Source organism: Parambassis ranga, unplaced genomic scaffold (genome assembly GCF_900634625.1).
Source record: "Parambassis ranga unplaced genomic scaffold, fParRan2.1 scaffold_33_arrow_ctg1, whole genome shotgun sequence".
Taxonomy (NCBI): domain Eukaryota; kingdom Metazoa; phylum Chordata; class Actinopteri; family Ambassidae; genus Parambassis; species Parambassis ranga.
In genome coordinates, this window is record NW_021144803.1 from 656,077 (window position 1) to 678,736 (window position 22,660).

Here is a 22,660-nt window from a genome sequence, read left to right on the forward strand (position 1 = left end):
ATCGGACAAACATTACTGGACAACTTTAAACTTACAGAAGCTTCTTTGAGAAGTGGTTCAGCTGGGCCATGAACTTCAATGCAGCGGCTTTATATTCCTAACCAGAAATCTTTGTTCATAACTTTACCAATGTCAAACTAAGAAGAACATTGTGTTGTTCTTCCACTGACTGAAACAAGAAAAAAAAGCTGTCACACATGGCTCGTTGGTCTAGGGATATGATTCTCGCTTTGGGTGCGAGAGGTCCCGGGTTCAAATCCTGGACGAGCCCTCATCTTTGAACTTCATGTTTTGCTGCTTCATGTTTACATTTACAGCACATAAGTTCATATTCCAACTTAGTCCCTGTAAACAGCTGTCTGCTCAAACTCTTAGAAGCAATCATTCTAGATTGCACTGCACTGAGGACCAATGTCCAGGGAGAGCTGAGGAAGAAATACAGGGGCTGTAAGGCAGGAGTGAAAGTAGAGGCTGCACATAGACATTTTAAGCCAGTGATCCCCTCGGCAATAATAAGGAATGTCAACTCAGCTGGGCCATGAAGTTCAATGCAGCGTTCAAGTCATCAAGTCTTCAAGTCATCATTCCCCTTGAAAACAGTAGTAGTACAAAACAGTATTGTTAGTTGTAGTTACTCTCACACAGACTTGAATAGCTATAAAGAAATGTGAGTTTTCATTTTACATTAATTAATTACCAATTAATTAATTACTGTTGACAAGTAAAAATGTGATTTAGACTAAATCACATTTTTACTTGAGCTACTACTAAATCATTTAGTAGTAGCCTAATCCACGTATTAAAGTACATCTGCATGCAGGTGGTCCCCTTACAATAGAACACGTTTATACCTTTTCCTTTTACTAAACAAAGTCATTTCAGCACGTTTACAGGTCTCCCCTGCTGTCTGTCACGTACGGCGCAGTTCCAGCCTGATGCACACCCAGCAGCACAGACACACACGCAGGGGAGCAGGCACCAATATATCGTGAAAATATGCCGACTGCTTCACTTCAATAAATCACGACTGTATTGTTTCACATTAACTACACTTAAGCACTGGCTGTACCCCTGCATACAAGTGCTGCTTAGGCTAACACAGAGCGTTAGCTCTGGGCTAACGTTAGCCTGTCAGCTACACTACAAAAGTAAAGCAAAGCACTTTTGGATTGCGTTAGCTGGCGGCGAGCTGCGCTCTCAGTGTGTTAAGGATGAATTCAACGTGCCTGTGTAGAAAACTCCAAGTACTAACCGTGTTCACCACTTACCTCTGACAGCTATATGACGCGACCATAGACGTTAGCTACAACGAATGCTAACTAATCTTAGCTGCTTGTAGCCTGTCTACCCCAACATGAACAATGACTGACATTTCTTCCTAAACTCAAGGTCCATTTATCTTAAGGCATGCACATTGTTTCACATAAAGATAATAAACTTATTGAATAGAAGACAGAAAACTTACCAACAGTAGTTTCAAGCAGAGGCAGATGGCAGGTAGGACAGAGGCTGATCTCCTGCGCATGCTCTTGCTCTGCTAGTTGAACTCATTCGGTTTGAGAGGGCCACAGGAGTCAAAGCAAATATATATTTATGTTACATCTGCTAAACATATTTGGGTATTGTTGGAATTAATAACATTTTCATAAGACAAACAAAATAATAATGTTTCACCTCTAAGAGGGGCTTGAATCAGTTTTTTGAGTACAGTGAGTCTGCTCCCCTATGTCCTCAACATGTGTTTTTAGCATTACATCCCAGTCAGTGGTGTCAAAGCAGTCCCTCAGACCATCCTCTGCCTCAGGTGACCACTTCCTGATTGAACGTGTGGTTTTAGACATCCTTTTGACCAGGGGGTGTACTGTGGCTGCAGGTGAAGACTGCAGGTCTGCAGTCTTGCTGTTACTTGTTGGGTGAAAGAATTTATTCTGCATGGTGTTAACATGCAGTGTGTTCAGATATATAAGTATTCATGTTTATATGTGTTTAGCGCTTAATAATGTGATTTTCATAAGTGTTTATGTGTTAGGAAATTTTATAGAAAATCAAAGTAATTCGAGCATACTGAATGTATTAATAAGTAATTTCATAGTGTGTCATATAACATTGTTTTCTGCAGTTCAGGCTGTGGCAGATGAGATCAGTTGTTTTTCTGCTCTCTGGAGCTCCGGTTGGTACGAGATGGTCATAAATTCAGACTAAGGACAGCAGCACCTCTGACCTGATAAAAGCCAGATTCTAAAGGAATGTGTTTTTCTCCTGAGTACCCAGTTTTATGGTCACCCCCAGATCGGACTCACAACCTATGAGATTTAAGGAATTGGAGTTTTACCTTATTTGGCAGTAAACACTAATGGTCTAGTTGCTGTATGAACCAGGGTCTGCAGGGGGGCGGTAGATGCCCCTGTGGGCCGGCAGGCAGGAACGCCCTTGGGGTATATCAATGTGTGAATTCCATGTCCAGTTGTTGTTGCATTGTTCGTTGTTGCTGTGTGGTTGTTTGTTCTTGTTGGTTGTCCTGTTCTTGTGTTGTTCTTGTTTGGTTCTTTGTGTGCAACAACCCAGAGCTCTGCGACTCAGAATTTGCCTCATTGTTTAATAAATTATAATTTTGAGACCAGAATTTATCCGCTCCTTCCTCACAAACTAATTCAGGGGGTGATCAGAAGGAAACAAGGGGATTTTCACCCCGACATACTGTGTGTATCTTCTCATAGGCAGCTGATGCGTCCGCGCTCGGTGGGGCGTAAACACAGAGCACGATCACGTGACTTAGCTCCCTTGGCAAGTAATATGGCCGCAGGCTAACAGTTCCAAGTCCTGACAACACAGTACCTTTTTCACTGAGACATGTCCTGGGCGTTCATTCGCACCAACGTTCATTCACATATATGATGAGCCCCCCACCTCTGCTCTTCCCACAAGCGTTCATGTCTCTGTCGGCTCTCACAGCAGTAAAGCCTGGTAGATCCACGTTAGCATCCAGTCTCATATCAGTGAGCCACGTCTCTGTGAAGATGTATAAGCTGCACTCACGGTAACTCTGTTGATTGTTCAGCACAAACAGCTCATCCATCTTATTCAGTAGTGAGTTGACATTCCTTATTATTGCCGAGGGGGTCATTGGCTTAAAATGTCTACGTGCAGCCTTTACTTCCGACGTTAGTCCTCAGTGCAAAGACTTCTTCTCTTGAAGAAACAATATCAGTTCTAGAATGATTGCTTCTAGGAGTTTGAGCAGACTGCTGTTTACAGGGTCTAAATTGGAATATGAACCTATTTGGGTTGAAGATTATTCCTGTAAATGTAAACATGAGACAGACTATCTAATCTACTGAATATCAAAGATAAGGGCTCGTCCATGATTTGAACCCGGGACCTCTCGCACCCAAAGCGAGAATCATACCCCTAGACCAACGAGCCACACGTGACTTCTTGCTTTTCATGTTTCAGTTGGTGGAAGAACAACACAAAGCACATGTTTTTCTTAGTTTGACATTGGTAAAGATATGTACAAAGATTTCTGGTTAGGAATATATAGTGTTGCTCCTGAAGAGGGACTTGAACCCTGGGCCCTCAGATTAAAAGTCTGATTTCCTGCAAGATCCACCCACAGAGATCCTGAACACATAAAACTCAGATTCCCAACCAGAATAGTAGCAGAACTGAAGACACCACTTGGAGGAGTGTCTTCAAAAACCAATCCTTGGCCGTATGGGGATCGAGCTAATCGGTCGAGCCCTATTGATTAAATGATGTTATGATGTTATTCGGGAATTCTGCCTATCATTCCGGAATACTGATGTCTATACTGGAATGCTACTGTTTATTCTGGATTTCTGTATTTCATTCCAAAATTTTGTCTTTCATTATGGACTGCTTTTCATTCTGGAATGGTGTCTTTCATTCCGCAAATCTGCTTTTCATTCTGTTATGCTGACTTTTGTCCTGGAATGTTGCCTTCCATTTTGGAACGCACGCTTCCATGACATCACAGGCCGCTGTTGGGTTAGGGGTTTAATCCCAGAATTTTGTCTACCATTCCAGAATCCTGCCTATCATTCTGGAGTGGGTGGATGGATGTCTATTCCAGGATGCTCTCATTCCAGATTTCTGCCTTTCATTTGGGAATGCTTTCTTCCATTCTGGGATGCTTTTCATTCCAGAATGATGTCTTGCTGACTTCTGTTCCACTATACAGAGTGTTATTCGGGAATTCTGCCTATCATTCCAGAATACTGATGTCTATTCTGGAATGCTGCCACTTATTTTGGATTACTGCCTTTCATTCCGGAAATTTGAATTTCATTCTGGAATGCTTTTCATTCCGAAATGCTGCCTTTCATTCTGCAAGTCTGCTTTTCGTCCAAGGCGCTGTGTTAAAGTTGCAGTCTCCACTGGAGGACCATCCTGAGACAGAAACTGGTACACCCAAAGGATAAAACTCCCAGGGAGAAACACAGCAATATCATATATGCAGTCCAGTGCAGTGAGGAATGCTCTGATCTGTACATTGGAACAACCACTCCACAGGAGAATGGCTCAGCACAGGAGAGCCACCTCCTCAGGACAAGACTCAGCTGTTCACCTCCACCTCAAAGACAAAGGACACTCCTTTGAGGACAACAATGTTCACATTTTAGACAGAGAGGAAGTCAAGGAAGCCATCTATGTTAAGCTGGTAAAACCTTCTCGAGGTGGTGGCCTCATCTTTTTACCACATACAAAGCAGTTATTTCATCCATTCCCAGGAAGTTTCACTCCAAGTCACATGCTAACAGCAAGAACAATGGGCTGTCTACCAGCAGTCTCATAGTCGTTAGCCAGTCATTAGACACACCTGGCACAGGCAGCCAGATCATCACAGGTAATTATGGAAACATTTAGTGCTATTGTTTGTGAGTTTTATCCAGACCACCCACTGAGGTCTGCAACCACATATAAACCATGTTTCCCCACCAACAGATCAACAACTGATGAAGCTGCTTGGATGAGCAGCGAAACCTCTTCAGGAAAACTCTACAAGTCCAGACGCCTTGCTTCAATCTTCTCTACAAACATGCCAAAGCAAAGTTTTTACCAACAATGTTACACACTGAGTTTTGAAGGTCTTAACCACTAGTCTGGAATGTTTACGACATGTGTGAAAAATTGTAATTCACGTGTGTTATTACCCATAGACTCCCATGTTAAAACGTCCAACTTCACAGCAGAAATGAACATGTTTACAGCCTGGTACAAAAAAACATTCTGGTCTCAAATGATAGGTTCTCTTCTAGTGTCAATTGTATGGGGGGTGAATTTGTTTTTACAACTCACTTGTTTTAATTCAAAGTCAGCTTTATTGTCAAATCTGCTATATGTGCTGGACATACAGAGAATCGAAATTGTGTTACTCTTCACTCCATATATAACATATAACTAAAAACTTGTGTAAGTGTAAAAAAATGTACCTACAATGAGGCACACACAAAAATGAAGGCACAATGCAGTAAGAGTGCAAAAGATGTATAGTGCAAGACAGCGCAGTTGGCATAATGTAAACAGTCCAGGAATGGTTTAAGTTATAGCAGCTTATATGAGACTGGATGACATGACTAGGGTGCAAGAGAATGCACAGGGTAAAGTGGCTGGTGCACAGAGTTCCTAACTTGGGGGGGGGGGGGGGGGTTCTTTTGTAGAGGGAAGGGGGAGAAAGTGGGGCACAGCAGGGAGAGAGTTCAGCTTCCTGACAGCCTTGTGGATGAAGCTGTCCCTCAGTCTGCTGGTCCTGGCCCGGAGGCTGCGCAGTCTCTTTCCTGATGGCAGCAGACTAAAGAAGCGGTGTGAAGGGTGGGTGGGGTCTCCTGTGATGCGGAGGGCCTTTCGGATGAGACGGCTGTCGTAGAGGTCTTGGAGGGAGGGGAGAGGGACGCTGATGATCCTCTCAGCTATGAGCAGCACTATGCGATGAAGCGTCTTCCTGCAGGTGGCGGTGCAGGCTCCGTACCACAGTGATGCAGCTGGACAGGATGCTCTCAACAGCCCCTCTGTAGAAGGTGCACAGGATGGAGGGAGGGGCTCTGGCTCTTTTGAGCTTGCGGAGGAAGTAGAGGCGCTGCTGTGCCTTCTTGGTCAGGAATGCAGTGTTGTTAGTCCAGGAGAGGTCCTCAGTGATGTGCACACCCAAGAACCCCGCCGATGGTCAGAGGGGTGTGCTGACTGTGTGCTCTCCTGTAGTCCACAACCATCTCCTTTGTCTTCTCCACATTCAGGGAGAGGTTGTGGTCTCTGCACCACTCGGCCAGAAGGTGCACCTCATTCCTGTAGACGCCTTGCTTCAATCTTCTCTACGTATGATGACCTGGATGACTGAGAATCTTCATCAACATCTTCCTGTAGTTTGTTTCATCTCCACCGGAGATGAGACCCACCACAGTTGTGTCGTCCACAAACTTCACAAAGATGTTGGAGTTGTGTATCTTTGAAGAAGAACTTGTTTCTGTCACAGCTTTTGCCTTAAACATAAGCATCTTGTTTGAAGACAAACTTTGACAAACATTGAAGGCCAGTTTTTGGAGTAGTTGTTTGGTTTCTCCATTGTACAGAACAGAGCATGCCGCACTGCACTGGACTGCATATATCCAGGGGTGGCAGTAAAAAGCAGCTTCCCTGAGGGGAAACTCAGTGATGCTGTAACCTCTGTTATGCTGACTTTTTTAAAAAAAATACTTTAATAATCCCAGAAGGGAAATTGCTTAAGGCTGCTGCCAAGCAGTGTCATACAATGACCAGCACTGGAGGCAATGTGGGTCAAGGACACACAACCCTGCTCTACCACTGAGCCTCTGCTGATGTTGCCTTCCCTTCTGGACTGCTGACTTGCCAGAATACTGACTGTTACTCCTGAATTCTACGTATAATTCCGGAATTCTGTTGACTATTCTGGAATGTTGCTGCTTATTCCGGATTTCTGCCTTTCATTCTAGGACAAACAAATGGACTGCTTTGTGGCTCTGTGGCACAATGGATAGCGCATTGGACTTCTAGATAAACACAGGAGAAGTGATTCAAAGGTTGTGGGTTCGAGTCCCACCAGAGTCAAAGTGCCTTTTAACTTCCTGTGGCGCCATCCTTCAGGGTGGATACAGCTCCTGTCCAGAGCTAGAAAAAAAGGACTGCACTCAGACATCCCGGAAAACAGCGTCTCTGCCCCCGGATTTGTGACCGTACAGGTGGACAGAGATCTGACTGGTGTGAGCTTTTGCTTGGCACAGAGGCAGCTAATAAACTGAAAGTTGTACCTTTTTCAAATGACATGGTGAGGAGGAGAACAGAAGATCTCTCAGCTGACATTCAGGCACAGCTGCTGGATAGACTGTGATCATGTAAGAAATTTTCCTTTCAGTTGGATGAATTGACAGAGCAGAGCATCTCCAGTGCTGCTCAGTTGATAGTTTTGGTGTGCTATCCCTGGAAAGGAGATATTTTGGAAGACTTTCTGTTCTGCAAGTTATTGTGCAGATAAAGTCTGTCAATCCAGAGATTAAAGCTGCTCACTGTATGCTGCTGAACATGAGGCACTGCTGGATCACTCTGAGGTGCGATGGCTGTCGCAATGGCTGCAGCACAGAGCTCAAACTGTACCGACCAGCTCAGAGGAGAAGAAGAAGGAGCAACATCACATCAGGAAGGCCCTGCAAACCTGTGGCTATCCCAGCTGGGCTGTCATCAAAGCCACAAAAACAAGACCCACAGACAACAAGACAAAGACAACAACTGGCTGAGGAAGAACATTGTCACTGCAGAACTGAAGAAGCTACTCGGGGGAGTGTTGGTCCCACTTAAGATTAAAATTTAGGGTGTTTTCCTTTCGGCCCTCTAAACGAATGCAGATCGATGACTCAGGATTTTTTGCTCTATTTAACTCTAACTCTATTTTCCCTGAATGTGCAGTAATTTAACCAGAAAACACAGGAGAAAGCCGACATTCTGCTTCAAGTGAAAACTACCCAGAATTCAGTGCAGTGGAGGAGTCTGAGAGCTCTAGTGGACCTGGTGTGAACAGAAAGAGGACTAAATTACATAAAACCAGTGACCCTGACATGATTTGAACATGCAACCTTCTGATCTGGACTCAGACGTGCTACCATTGCTCCATGAGGTCTGTTCACAGCTTCTGCTCTTCCAAGGACTCAGTTTAGCATGACATGATTAGCTTGATGTTCATATATGTGTTACTCATTATTACTAGATGAGCTGCAGTGAAACATCCAAGCCACCACGTCCCAGCACATATCAGAGATGCAGAACAGATGGAACAGTCTTATGGAGTGATGGAGGCCATGAAGCCTCCTAAAGCTTTGAATGGAGCTGAAGTCATGATGCACTGACCTTTCTTTTTATATAATGTCTCATAAGTATTTGTTATAATATTGCCCCAAAAAGTCAGTCACACTTGTGTGAAACCAGCCTCTCCAGTTAGGATCAACACTGATTGTGGATCAGTTTCAGCTGCTGTTGTGCAAATGGAACAGACAACAGGTGGAAATGAGAGGCAGTTATCAAGACAGCCCTATAAAGGAGGTATGTGTTATAATACTAAATTATGTCTTCAGCTACTTTTATACTCATTATTAATCCCAGATTAAGGTGTCATTTAGGAGAGAGATTTAAATTCTATCTTTATGTAACTTCTCCTTCTGATACATTCAGTTACAACATGCTGACTGGAAATCTGCAAAATGAGCCCTGAATTTTTAGAGAAAGTAGAAAGGACACCAGTATTACTGTCCAAACTAAACTAAAGGTTCCACTGAGATTTGAACTCAGATCGCTGGAGTCAAAGTCCAGAGTGCTAACCATTACACCATGGAACCTGCTTCTCATGGGTCTTCTTCTCCTCCTCTACCCGGCCGACTGTCAGCAGTTTGACATTGGTAAAGATACGTGCAAAGATTTCTTTGTGTCAACAAAGACTGAACACTTTGCATATCACTGTCCTCCATGAGGAGGCTGTCCTCCATGTCTAGATAAGTCTTGCTGTCTAGCAGCTGGGAGAAATGTCTTTTTGTGGCTGTGGCATTAGCCCAACATTGAATCATAAAGCTTATTTGTTGCATAACAGGAAGTGGTCTTGTATTAGGGTGTGACCCTCCTGAGAAGCAGAACCTCTCCTCTGATAATTGTCTCTCATTGGACAGATATGAAAATTAGCCTGAGCTATCCGGGCTCTACATGTTGTTACAGAGAATAATTCTGTGCAAACAGGTTAACTGAAACAGAGAGCATTGATTCAGGGTGAACTTCCTGTGTGTGCAGACAGTGGAGGTGGTTTCAGGTGTTATAAATTGGCATCCCCATGGTTCAGATGAAGAAGTGGTTCCAGTTCCTCACAGGTCCTGTGTTCAAATCCCGGACGAGCCCACATCTTTGAACTTCAGTAGATTGGATGTTTGCATTTACAGGATTAATCTTTATTCCAACTTAGACCCTGTAAACAGCTGTCTGCTCAAACTCCCAGCAGCAATCATTCTAGAACTGAGACCAAATCATCAACCGCAAGCTCTACTTCCGACTGTATCCTGGGGAAGCCACTCCACGCCTGTATGGACTCCCCAAGATACACAAGGAAGGAGTCCCCCTCTGCCTCCTTCAGGTGATGCTTTATGGATAGTGGAGAAAAAACAGACAAAAGAAGTGAAAGAGGAGCATGACAACTAGAACAAGAACAACAAAAAGTTTCAATTACAATTAGGAAAACGATCAGAAAGTTGAAAATGATGACAGGTATGATCTCTGCCAGATCCCCACCTTTGACTCCTGGAGAGTCTGAACGAGCTCCTCATTGTCAAGTATATTCCCCTTAGAGTTAGAGAGAAGCTCAACAATGCGGTCCTCGATATCTTTCAGCTGATTGCGGTCAGCGTTGATGCGAACAATCAGCTTATTGCTCTGTTCCTCAAGATGTGGACTCTCAAGACGCACCACATCACTTTAAAGAGAGAAACAAGTTGCAGGGTAATTGTAATTTTCAAGGGTTTTGGAGGTAGAGAAAGGAGAAGAAAGGGGGGAAAAGAGAAGGAAAAGGGTAAGGTTGTGAATGTGAGTCTTAAAGTTTGGTTAGAATTCAATATCTGTCTTGTGTCTACCTGAGCAGTTGGTCCTCCAGGCCAGACTCAGTCACAGTGAAATTGATGATTGTAACTTTAATACATTTCTGGAAAACAGAAAAAAATGTACATGCCAAAAGACACATTTTACATTCATCGAAGCCAGGATCACACACACTACAATTCTAATGAAACACTCATTAATTTATGAAGATTTAACTGTCATGTCACTCTGCATCATCAGTGCCTTTGTTTTTTCTGTCTAACAAAAACGCTCCTCAGACTTATTCGGCCGTTACAGTCACCATGCAACCCCTGGTTTGAATAAACACTGGAGTAAACCCTTGCATTCACAGGGTCCTTCTGCTCTCCTGGCTGGTGTTGAACAAAAGGGCATTGCACACAGGTGTAGCTGGCAGGTGATTTAATGTCTGCAGAAACATGGTTTGATGCCAGGCGTTCATTATACTGCCCAATATGTAGCTTCAATGGCAGAAGGATTCACAAAGGTTCTTGTGTGCGATACTGTTTTTATTCCAAACGTGTGCTTCTTGGAAAGCACATAAATACCTATTATAGTTGATAGCCGTTTGGGATTTTGTGAGCAAAGGTTTGTTGAATGTGAATTCCAAGACTCCATAGTGACCTAACTGTCTCTGGTGCACACTTGCTGATGCCAAGTGTATTACCTACAGCATTCAAGGAAACATGATCAGACATGGAAACACAACAAAGAAGCAGTGAAAATATCTTAATTTAGTGCAAATTTGCAATGCTGAACGAGCTGGTTGGTGTCCTTTCTACTGTATGAAGGGAAGCTTGGTATTGTTGCGTTAGGTATGCTGGGGCGGAGGCCAGTCTGTGACTTTGTCTCTGACTGTGTCTGAAAGGAGGTTCTATTTTCATAGAATACATATGTCCTCTGAATTAATTTACGCCACCTGATCCTATGGGTCGATCATAAGAGGCCAGCGACGGTCTTTGGTTACCAGGATTGCATTCTCTGTAGATACAGTGTCACAGGGCAACCCTTCAGTGTTCCACTGGAGGATGTCATATGGATCACTCAGAAAGTCGATCAGGCTGAAGGGGGAACTGATGGGTATGTTTAGCTTCTGACACTGCTTAATCCACTGGGGAACAAGAGTAAACAGGGTATATGGTATTAGCTGTTACTGCTTTTTCACAATATGTTTCTAAAAAAAAAAACTCTAGACCAGGCTCACATTGGCCATACCAGCTGCACACTTTATCACAGAGGCCCTAAAGGTTTTAAACCATCCCATCACACTGTACCTACCAGCTGTCTATGGTGGGAAGTGAAGGCTCCATAGTAGGCAATGCAGGCAGCTGCAATGCATACATTTCCCACAACACTGTTGATGTCCTGCTCAAGATTTGCAACATTTTTTTCCCAGCGTATCTGCTGTCCCCCAGAGCAGAAGTCAGTTTCCCTGCTCTGTCCAGTCGAGCCTGTGTCAGAGCCATTTTGTAGGTCCTTCATCTGATCCTCCACCTCCTTAAGTTGTTGTTGCTTTTCCCTTAGTGTTTTCTTGGTTGTATCCAGCTCTGCCTGCGTAGGTAAGGGTAGCGGGAGAAGAGTATGCAGACCAGTCACACAGAGCGGTGCATGGCAGATGAATAGCCAAAGTGACAAAGGAACAGACAGCAGAAAGACTGTGAAGAAATATTGCAAATGTGCATGTGTATCAGTAATAATAAACTGCACTCTTTATGACTGACCTGTGCTTTAACCACGTTTTCTCTTTCTTTGGAGTAAAGATCCATAGCTATGACCCACATGCACAACGACCCGCAAGCTTTGGACGCCTTCTCCACCTAAAAGCAGCACATGATAAAGTATTACACCCAGCACACTGAAACAAACTGTGTCAAATTCCATCTATTTTTTCAGAATATATATCATTAAATCTACATAGCCTACGGTACAGTGGATAAAGGATGTAAATTACATTGCCATTCCAATACTGACATGACATTTACTACAAAACTGCCCAAGTGTCTGAACTCTAATCTTTTTTTACTTTAAGTAAAAGAAAAGATAAGAGAAGTTCTGTTGATAGATCCGATAGATCATGTCCGAATGTTGGACATGAAATTCAAACAGACCTTCTCAGGTAGGAACTCAGAGTTGTTGATGCATTTTTGCAGCTTCAGCAGGATCTGAGGTTTGCTATTATCCTTGTCATAGTCTGTCAGACGCCTAAGGAAATTGAAATCTCCCAGTAATTGCTTGGCAGAGCTCCAGTCTGGTCTGTAAAAAATAAAGCAATATTAGTGAGAAACTCTGGAAAAAATGGGGAGGTCAAAAACAGTCAATTCCCCTTGTTTCTTCTGATCCCCTCCCGAGTTGGTTTATGAGGAAGGAGCGGATAAATTCTGGTCTCAAGATTACAATTTATTGAACAATGAGGCAGATTCTGAGTCACAGAGCTCTGGGTTGTTGACCACAAAGAACCAAAGAAGAACAACACAAGAACAGGACAACCAACAAAAACAAACAACCACACAGCAACAACGAGCAACGCAACAACAACTGGACATGGAATTCACACATTGATATACCACATGGGCGTTCCTGCCTTGCGGCCCACAGGAGCATCTACTATCCCCCCTGCAGACCCTGGGTCATACAGCGAATAGACTATTAGTGTTTATTCCCTAATAAGGTAAAGCTCCAATTCCTCAAATCTCATAGGTTGTGAGTCCGATCTAGGGATGACCATAACATGGGGCACTCAGGAGAAAAACACATTCCTTTAGAATCTGGCTTTTATCAGGTCAGAGGTGCTGCTGTCCTTAGTCTGAATTTATGACCATCTCGTACCAACCGGAGCTCCAGAGAGCAGAAAAACAACTGATCTCATCTGCCACAGCCTGACCTGCAGAAAACAAAGTTATATGACACACTATGAAATTACTTCTTAAATGTATTTTACAAGCTGACCGGAAGCATTACTTCTGGTCTCGCGCTGCCTCCTTGTGGCGACATGCCGAACGGGGGGTTTGCTAGGGGCGACTGACAACAGACCTGAGCCCTAGCAACCGGCAGAGAGACGCTGTATAAAGCCGGAGTCAAGAGATATTGCTGAGAATTACTGCGTTGTTGCTTTCCATAGCATTTGTTAGGCGCGGTGTTAAAATGGAATCTATGTCTGAAGTTCTTGACCCAGTTTTGGCTGAAGTGGGGTGGGGTAGCCGTTATGCTGTCCCCGAGCTCAACGCTGAAAACAAAGCCTTACTGGAGGAGGTGAGGAAACGTATTATTAACATGTTTAATGGCACAGACGTGTTTAGCTTCCTTTTCTCTGTTTGTTTTTGGGTGTCATCATGTGGGTCGTTTAAAATTACTCACTGAAGAATAATGTTGTAACACAAACCGTTGATGAGGTTTGTTTTGACTGAGTGCAGGTTGTGCACACGGTCCTCCTGCAGTGACACCAGGGTCACTGTTCAATTCATTATTTTAAATATTTAAGAGCAGCTGAAATTTCCAAATAAAATGTAACATTTGAATCTTTTTTTCTTGTTAAGTGTCAGATATGTATGTATGGACAAAAGGTCCTCACTTTACAATTTAGATTGTGTTTTCTTAATGTTATTGCACATCGGTTTTCGGTATCTGAATTTTGATTCACTGTGTGCTGTGTCATGATGATGTCAACAGATTTGTAGAAAAGAGATAGAGCGGACACAACTGGAAGACAAACTGGAGAAAAACAAGGAACAAAAGAAGAACATGGCCAATTACCTAAAGAATATTAAAGAAGAGCTGGAAAACACTGAGGTCAGTATCTATGAGTTGTGATATGTTTGTTTTGTGGTGGGTTATGCAGTGTGTGTTATTTGTGTTGTCTAGGCTCTGTGTGAGGCAAAGGAGAGAGAGATAGAGTTAGAGAAACACCTGACAGCCCTCGCGGAGAGAGAAACTAGCCGTCTGACTCAGGACACGGCTAAGAAGCTCCTTAGGAGAGAGGAAAAACATGCTGGAGGTCCGAGCCTTTCATAAATAAAAAATAGAAAAGAGAAGTAGCTATAGATTGTGATGCCACAATAACATGTATCTGTATCCCCAGAACAACATTTTCAAGGCCAAACTGAAGCTGGAGGAGTTCAGGCAGCAGATGAACTGGGACCAGCAGACAATGGATTGCATTTTGGAGGAGTCAGCAGGCAAATATGAGGACACGATGGCCATCAACAAATACGCTCAGCAAGATGAGCAGAGGATCAAGGTAAAGAGATGAAAACATCTCTCTTCTGCAGCACTTACAGCTTTGAGTTATCATCAGCTAACAGCTGTCTAACCTCCCCTGGTGCAGTCGCTCATTCTGGCGATAGAGAAGAAGTCTGTGGAGGCCAATGAAAAGCTCAAAGCACTCGATAAAGAGAAGACTGAGACAAAATTAGCCCAGGTAATGTGTAAAAACACAGCACATCCATGGTGTTATTACTAACAGTATGTGTAGGCAGTTGTGGTTTCCCAATAAAATCCCTCTGCTGTCGTACCAGCTTGCATTGGATAAGGTGACAGAGAATCTGCAGCAGGCTCACCTGGAGACACAGCAGCTTACCCACCTGTGGGAAAACACTATCAAGTACATGAAGCAACAAGATGCTGAGATGCAGCAGTGTGCACTGGTAAAGCATGGGACATTAAACATCTACTGGTCATTCATTCTAGAGTGAATTCACACAGGAGTCTTTTCTTTTAAATTATTATTGCAGCAACTTGCAAAAGTCAACCAGAAGCTGAGGGAAAACAGGGCCGCCATTGCAGAGAAGAAGCACCTGATGGAGATCCAGAGGAACAACAGGAAAGAAACCGAGAGGAAGTCAGCGGTGGCCAACAAACAGGCAGTAAAACTGCAGCAGGAGCTGAAGGAGCAGGAGAGTGACTGTGGCAGGCTGCAGGATGAGGTGCTGAATGTGGACTAATAATAAACTGCCTTCATATTTATATTATTATAAGTGAACTGACTCTCGTGTGTCCTGCAGCTGAAAAGCTGCAAAGGCAACCTAGAGAGAACAACCTCTGATGTGAAGATGCTGACGTCCCACATATCCACGATGAAGAAGGACATCCAGGACTACAATGACAAGTCAGTGTATCACAGCAGGGCTCTGTGTGTGTATTGACTGGAGCTGTGGTAATGTACTACACAATGTCTGTTTTATGTTTCTGTGTATTTTAGACTGAAGGAAGCCAAGATCCACAATGCTGCGCTGGAGGAGAAACTGAAGGTTGAAGTAGATTTTCCTCAAAGCTAAGAATGGACAGAAAGGCTGTATGCACTGTGATTTTAAACTCATGGGTTCCCTATCAGGACAGCATGGTGGAGCACAAGTTTATGAAGCTAGAGGTGGAGCGTATGAGGGATCTGCTGTACAACAAGGCAGACGGCGTGCTGTCTTTGGAGAAGAGGAAGCTGAACCTGCAGAAAGCTATGACAGAGAGGGAGGATGAGATCAAGGTGTACAAAGAAATGCTCAGCCAGCAGCTGAAGCTCGGTGAACAGGAGAGGCAGAGACTCAGGTAAAAAAAAAACAAATCACTCAGTTCTCAAAGGTTTGTCACATCACTCAATGTCAATCATTGTGTCTCAGTGCTGAACTCAATGAGAAACTGTCCAAGACTGAAACCATTAAGAAACATTTTGAGGTTGTGACCCTGACCAAGGCAGGTCCTGAGGCGGAGGGGGAGCAGTCACAGGCTTACTACATCACTAAGGTCGGAGCTCTTCACACATAGTCTACTGAAGCACACACCATGGTTCCAGACTTTTGCATCATCTGTGTGTGCTTTTCACCAGGTTGCACAAGAGAAAGGGGAACTTAAGCAGAAGGGTGATGAGCTGGATGCTAAAATCCACAAGCTGGAGCAGGAAAAGAGAGCTCTGGAGAACACCAACCAGCCGTTCAGCAACTCTAACTCTGTATACCGCAAATCTTTCAACAAAGCTGAAGAATCCAGTATGTAAACCAGCCACAGCCCTCTTCAACTGTATACTTGTTGATTGATTGATGTTAAATGATGGTGGCAGCTTTAATTGGCCACGATGTAATTTGTTTTCGTTTTAGGTCCGGACTATCAGGAGAAGTTGAAGCTGGAGGAGCAGCTGAGAGCTGCTGAAGTGAAGCTGAAGGATAACAAACGATCCAGGAGCTCCAACAGGACATGCAGGTTATTGTTGTTTATAGCCAGTGTAGAGCAGATCACTGAGAACGAAGCAATTAGTCTTCGACGGCTCAGGTTACATTCAGACTGATTCTGGATTAACTGGATCTTAACCATGCAAATACTTTGTTAGCTCATATATTATTAGCATAATGGTCAACATTCAGCAGGCAGTAATAGTTAAATTACTGTTTTTTTGTTGGAAGTCAGTGTATTATCACTGCAACACAGTGATGGATATGCTTTGGGCCAAGTTAGAGAATCAATCATTTACACACTTAGTCCAGCACCCATGGAGCACACAGATCCCTCCTTTGTAGAAGTCGCCCACAGACCATGTGGCCTAAAGCTGCATCTCTTTTGTGCAGCCATCACTGCACAATACTACAGGGAATACAGAGGGTGTATTATGTAGCGCCCCTGTGAAAGCTTTAGACCAAAAATAAACTTTTAACTATCTATTAAACTATCTGCCTGACATTGATCTCGTATGAATCTCTGTGTATGTGCATGTTCAGCTTTAGTGTATTCATGGGTGTGTGTCTGTTTCCAGGACAAGAGGACCAAGAGGAGGGAGAAAAGATGAGAATAAATCAGACACTCCTGGAGAAACTGAACAAAGACATCACATTTCAGAAGGAGAAACTCGACAGAGCCACAAAACAGGTTTAAAATCAACCGCTCATTTCATGACGTGGCAGTAAACACAGGGGGTGTTGTGTGTGTATACAGAACACCACCTGTAATGTCCTGCTGTTTTCCAGTGCTCCAAGCTGACCAAACAAATCCGCTCAGCAAAAAACACCAAGAGTGAGACTTTTGAAGAGAAGGACATTAAAGTGACAGAGTTGAAGGAATTTAACAAGGTTATTGACAAGATGCTGAATGAGGCCATGGAGAAAAACCCAGACGTCAGACCGGCGCTGGAGAAATACTTCCTGCAGGTGCAGAACAGCTCAAACAGCAGGACTAATGCAGCCACAGCAGCGTACCCTTTAATGCTCCTCTCTATTACCCCTCACAGGCCAATGTGTCTCTTCCACCTCCTCCTTGAACTCCTTCCACCCAGCGGAGCTTCAGGACAAACTCTGCCCGCAGCTCGACCACTTCCAGGTCAGACTTACCCTGAAATGGGTCACACTAGAATACTACACTGATAACAGTTCACCTTTAACAGTCAGTCAGCTCCACAGCTGCAAGGTGTTGGTGATAAAAATGCACAAGATGAATACGACTATAAACAGAGTATAACGAATCGGACTTTGCAGTGCGCAGTGCGGACCAGTGCAGCCTTTGCAGTGTGCAGTGCGGCCTTTGCAGTGCGGACTTTGCAGTGCGGACCAGTGCAGCCTTTGCAGTGCGGACTTTGCAGTGCGGCCTTTGCAGTGCGCAGTGCGGACTTTGAAGTGCGCAGTGCGGACTTTGCATGTGCAGTGCAGCCTTTGCAGTGTGCAGTGCGGACTTTGCAGTGCATAGTGCGGACTCAGTAAATAAGTGCGTGTGAGAAAAATGTGCGGGCCGCACTAACACTAAACTTTGATGTCAAGTGGGGGGGCCACAAAATATCGGCTCGTGCAGTGCGGACTTTGCAGTGCGGACCAGTGCAGCCTTTGCAGTGTGCAGTGCGGCCTTTGCAGTGCGCAGTGCAGACTTTGCATGTGCAGTGCACCCTTTGCAGTGTGCAGTGCAGCCTTTGCAGTGCGCAGTGCGGACTTTGAAGTGTGCAGTGCGGCCTTTGCATGTGCAGTGCGCCCTTAGCAGTGCAAGTGCACAGTGCGGACATTGCAGTGCGCAAAGTCTGCACTGCAAAGTCCGCACTGCAAAGTCCGCACTGCAAAGTCCGCACTGCACACTGCAAAGGCTGCACTGCAAAGTCCGCACTGCGCACTGCAAAGTCCGCACTGCAAAGTCCGCACTGCGCAGTGCACCCTACTTCATATTCGGTCGCTGTCACCTAGAGACCTTGCTCCAAACGGCTTCAAACTTGCAGCCTTTGCAGTGTGCAGTGCGCAGTGCGGACTCAGTAAATAAGTGCGTGTGAGAAAAATGTGCGGGCCGCACTAACACTAAACTTTGATGTCAAGTGGGGGGCCACAAAATATCGGCTCGTGCAGTGCGGACTTTGCAGTGCGGACCAGTGCAGCCTTTGCAGTGTGCAGTGCGGCCTTTGCATGTGCAGTGCGGCCTTTGCAGTGCGCAGTGCGGACTTTGCATGTGCAGTGCACCCTTTGCAGTGTGCAGTGCGGCCTTTGCAGTGCGCAGTGCGGACTTTGCAGTGCGCAGTGCAGCCTTTGCAGTGTGCAGTGCGGCCTTTGCATGTGCAGTGCGCCCTTAGCAGTGCACCCTTTGCAGTGTGCAATCACTGCAAAGTCACTGCAAAGGGTGCACTGCAATGTCCGCACTGCGCACTGCAAAGGGTGCACTGCAAAGTCTGCACTGCGCACTGCAAAGTCCGCACTGCAAAGTCCGCACTGCGCACTGCAAAGGGTGCACTGCAAAGTCCGCACTCGCACTGCAAAGGCTGCACTGCAAAGTCCGCACTGCGCACTGCAAAGGGTACACTGCAAAGTCCACACTGCAAAGGGTGCACTGCAAAGTCCGCACTGCGCACTGCAAAGGGTACACTGCAAAGTCTGCACTGCAAAGGCCGCACTGCACACCGCAGAGTCCGCACTGCGCACTGCAAAGGTCGCACTGCACACTGCAAAGGCTGCACTGGTCCGCACTGCGTACTGCAAAGTCCGCACTGCGCACTGCAAAGTCCGCACTGCGCACTGCAAAGTGTACACTGCACTGGTCCGCACTGCGCACTGCAAAGTCCGCACTGCACACTGCACTGGTCCGCACTGTGCACTGCAAAGTCCGCACTGCGCACTGCAAAGGGTTTGATTGTTGTCACCTGTGTCTTGTTAACTCTTGAACAGAGCCATTGCTTGACACTATAGGGGCCCTAGGCGAGAAGGTAACACTGGGGCCCTACGGGCTACTAGATTCTATAGAAGTGCCGCCCCAAACACAAAGACATGTACAGTGATGATTATATAAGCAACCTTTTTATTAATATAATGTGGAACACACATATGAAAATATTATCTTAAGGACATATAAAAAACCTGTACAACACAATCAAAATTCATCATAGAAATATATATTTTCTGAAGACTGTCCACAGTGGTGGAAAGTAACTAAGTATTTGTACTTTGTTACTGTACTTAGGTAATTTTTCATGTATTTTTTATGTATCCCCATGTTAAAAAAAAAACAATCCTTGAGTCCAATTGTCTCGATTTAAACTCTTGGAAATTGAAAGTAAGTACTTGAGACTTTGGTTAAGTAGGCTCATTGATGTAGCACATCTACTTTACTTGAGTATATATTGAGTATATATTTTGCTGGGTAATTGTACTTTCACTTAAGTACTAAACATCAGTACTTCCTCCACCACTGACAACACAAGATATGATGACTAGTATTGTTATTATTAAGTTTGTCCACAGTGCAGGATCATCAGTGAGACCTGGACACCTTGGACCCTTCCTGTTACCAGGTCAGGTGCAGGAGGAGCAGAGGAAGGAGTGGAGGCTCTCAGGTGTTGGACTGCTGCTGGGACGTCCTCTGGAGTTTCCTCACAGGGCTCCACATGACCTGTGTGGTATAAGACCATAATGATCAGCCTGACACTGTAAATAATCCAGATTATTATGTGGAGGTTGTGGCATCTTCATGAGGAGACACAGACAGGTGTTTAAGCACAGCACCTGATGAAAAACATTTAAAAAAGCCATAAAATAACACAACTATATGACAATAATTAACTAGCTTGTCCTTTACAGAGAAACACCTGAGCATTAATAAAGACTAAATAGACTAAATATATACATTAGTTTTTCCTGCTGTGGTTTAGAGGTCATTAACTCAGTAACTCAGTCATTAACAGTAAGTTGTAACAGCAGCACTTAGCTTAATGCTAAACAAGCTAAAGTATCATTAGCATAGCAGCTACACACTGTTGCTGCATGAGCTAACAAGCTACTTTACAGCTTCATTTACGTTTTTATACGTTTAAGTTTTATATCACGTCATTATATTGACGTTTGTAACTCATTTAGCAGATGTTTGTATGCAGAGCGACTCACAGTGAACATTCAGGCTGCAGTATGAAGGAGGCTGTAGTGACGTGAAGCCTGCGTCTCTAAAAGTGTTTAACCCTCATGCATTGTTCGCAAACACTACCCTAATGTGTTGTTCGGGGACAAAAACGTCCCCTAACTTTAACGGTTTTAAAAATATATTAGATAAATATTTTTTTTGAAATTTTTTTGCATAGACCTTTTAAATAACTTCAGTTCTAATCAACAGTAGTGAAAAAATCATTTTCCCCCAGGATTTTAACCCTTTAATCACCAATTTTATAAGGGGTGGTGCTGAAGATTGAAAAAAAAAACACACAAAATGGCTCATTTTTAATAGAAAAGGTGAATGTGGACTGGATTCTTTTTAACCTTTATTACAGTCTTGGTCATGTCAAACATCAGTAAAAAAATTGACTTTATTGCATTATTAGTTTTTGCACAGCACTGGATTTTCCTTTTTTTTTCCCAATGTGTTGTTCGGGGACAAAAACGTCCCCTAACTTTAACGGTTTTAAAAATATATTAGATAAATATTTTTTTGAAATTTCTTTGCATAGACCTTTTAATTAACTTCAGTTCTAATCAACAGTAGTGAAAAAAATCATTTTCCCCCAGGATTTTAACCCTTTAATCACCAATTTTATAAGGGGTGGTGCTGAAAATTTAAAAAAAACACACAATATGGCTCATTTTTAATAGAAAAGGTGAATGTGGACTGGATTCTTTCTGGAAGAATGGACTTTATTGCATTATTAGTTTTTGCACAGCACTGGATTTTCTTTTTTTCTCCCATTTTGTCCCATAGACTTACATTATAAACACACTTTTTTTGACTGCACAGCCATGGCACTAAATAATCATGCATTCTTGATTGTTGGTGGTTTACCCTGTTGGTAGGAGGTAAAATTTGTGATTTTTACAGTAAACAACTTAATTACCATATTAACCCTTTACCTGCAGGCCTGTGCTCATGTACTGTAGTTTCTGGCTTGTATATGGAGTTATAGGGAGTATTTTAGCACATAATTGTGTGTCTACACACTGTGTGTGTATGTTAGAGAGGAAGAGAGCCATTTGCACACTGATCTTGTTGTCTGTGAGTACACACAACCACAGAGTCTTCATAGTAAACAAAAACAAAGAAAGTGTTGCTATGCATGTGTGGCCCTTTGATGTCTCCAAGTGCAGACTAAACAAAACAAAAGGCAAGTGGTCTTACATGTGACCTTGTGGTCATTTGATGGTGAGAAGAGCAGAAAGCAACATGAAGAGAGGATTCACTTGTGCACAATCTCTGGAAATGATTGTGCAGCCTGGCTCTATGAAGGGCCAGGCTGTGAAGCTGTGAAGGCTGCACAAGTAGATCCGTCACTTGTTCACAAGCGAATCCTTCATTCATTCACAAGTGAATCCTTCATTCGTTCACAAGTGAATCCTTCACTCATGCACAGGTGAATCCTCTCTTCATGCTGCTTGCTGCTCTTGTCACCATTAAATGACCAGGAGGATGCATGCAAGTCCACTAGTGTTTTTGTTTTGTTTAGTCTGAACCTCTCAGCATCAAAGGGCCCGGCGCTTACTTTTAGGGCTGCAACAAATTTACTTTACTTTACTTTACTAAACTACTTTTAATACTAATTTTAGTAGGGGACTAAACTGTAGATTAGATTTAGTTAGTCAATGATTATTTATTATGTTATCAAGTTATCTATCTATGGTGTCTATTTAGTAACATGCACATGTACGTATGGTCGTGTGGAGCGCAACACACCATGGAAAAGGGGCACTTAGACTTCACTTAGACTAATTCAGTGATCTCAACTGAGACACTAACCTAAAAGTAAAGTCACTCTACTGGAGGACATGTTTTCCGAAAGCTAAAAAAAAAAAAACAGCTATTTTACCCATCCACAACTTCAGACGCCAGAACTCCTGGATGTTTTCATTTTACATGCTTATGCATCGCCGTTGTACGTCTGAATTAGGTACACTTCACTTACTTAGTAACTTTATTTTCCTGACTTTCCTTCCCTGACAGTGTGCAAATGGCTCTCTTCCTCTCTAACATACACACACAGTGTGTAGACACACAATTATGTGCTAAAATACTCCCTATAACTCCATATACAAGCCAGAAACTACACTACATGAGCACAGGCCTGCAGGTAAAGGGTTAATATGGTAATTAAGTTGTTAACTGTAAAAATCACAAATGTTACCTCCTACCAACAGGGTAA

The 22,660-nt window shown here is 43.7% G+C and overlaps 2 non-coding genes and 1 pseudogene across 2 annotated transcripts; 2 read left to right on the forward strand and 1 right to left on the reverse strand.

Annotated features, from left to right (window-relative positions):
* The first annotated feature begins 6,991 nt into the window (after positions 1–6,991).
* Positions 6,992–7,083, forward strand: trnar-ucu (transfer RNA arginine (anticodon UCU)). Its single transcript is given in 2 exon segments — positions 6,992–7,028; positions 7,048–7,083. It is a non-coding gene; the product is annotated as a tRNA-Arg (tRNA).
* A 1,703-nt stretch (positions 7,084–8,786) lies between these two features.
* Positions 8,787–8,858, reverse strand: trnaq-uug (transfer RNA glutamine (anticodon UUG)). The gene has a single exon. It is a non-coding gene; the product is annotated as a tRNA-Gln (tRNA).
* A 4,405-nt stretch (positions 8,859–13,263) lies between these two features.
* Positions 13,264–17,401, forward strand: LOC114431016 (coiled-coil domain-containing protein 39-like; annotated as a pseudogene).
* The last annotated feature ends 5,259 nt before the right edge of the window (positions 17,402–22,660 follow it).